Below are 1165 nucleotides of genomic sequence, written 5' to 3'. Positions count from 1 at the left end.
CCCCCCCCCCCCCCCCCCCAACGGACACACGCAGTTCATGGAGTCCAAGGGCAACTCGCATGTGAATTCCATCTACGCCTCCGCGATCCCGGCCGCCTGGCACCAGCTCCGCTCGGGCGACCCGCACATTGTGCGTGAGCAATTCATCCGGGCCAAGTACGAGCGTCGGCTTTTCAGTTCGCCCACTGGCGGCGAGTCGGAAGAGGCGGTCCCCCCCTCGCCCTCCTCGCCCTCCTGGGAGCAGACACTTCCGGTGCACCTGCCGGTCCTCGGTGAGGTTGGCAAGCTCGATCCCAGCCAGACTATTTATGCCGGGCCGGTGCTCGTTCGGCGTGGGGCCACGTCCCTCACGTCGCGCCTCCTCCCGAGCGCCCTGTCACCGGGCACGCGCTTCACCCCGCACTACATCGCCCTGCGCGAGGCCATCTACGTTTATGAGTCGGCGGTATGCTGTCCCCCTCCCCTTCCCCCTGGCGCTCTCCTTTGTGCACTCTCGCTGTCCCTCCCCGTGCTCCTGGTTCCTCGTGCTCTCCCCACCGTGTGTTGTCTGTGCCGATCTCCCACCTGACGCGCCTCCTCCTGGTCGACTTCTGGAACCCCCACATGCCCAGGCCGCCGCCTCGCAGCCCGGAGCCAAGGAACTCCTGCGCATTGAATACCGTCGGATCAAGCTGGCCTTCGTCCACGTCGGGTCCAATGCGCATGGGAATCTCGGTCTCTCCGGGGCCGAAGGGACCGGGGCTGCGGCCACCGGCGCGGGGCCCGCCTCGCGACCGATGTCCTCGGCCATGTCAATTTCGGGCACGGGCGACATGGCAGCCGGCGATGCTGCTGATGCAGCCCCCGTTGTCGCCACCGCCATTGCTCCATCGCCCCCGACGACCATGCAGCCATATGCCCTGCAGATCTTCGACACTTCCTCCGACCGGAATATCTTCGTCTACTGTGCTTCCGGGCGGGAGCTGGTCGAGTGGCATTATGCTCTGCGTGTGGGCAAGGCCCTGGCCCAGGGGGTTCGCATGACCAACACCACCCACGAGGAGGTGCGCCTTCGTCCCCCCTGCATCTTCTTTCTCTTCCTTTGCCATTTGCGCATGGTGTATGCCCGGCTAATCCTCTCGGGTTCTTCGTCCCCCCCTCTCTCTCTCTCTCTCTCTCCCTCTCC

The sequence above is a fragment of the Fonticula alba genome, assembly GCF_000388065.1.
Source record: "Fonticula alba strain ATCC 38817 unplaced genomic scaffold supercont2.4, whole genome shotgun sequence".
NCBI classification, from domain to species: domain Eukaryota; order Rotosphaerida; family Fonticulaceae; genus Fonticula; species Fonticula alba.
Note: the sequence above shows the minus strand (reverse complement) of the source record.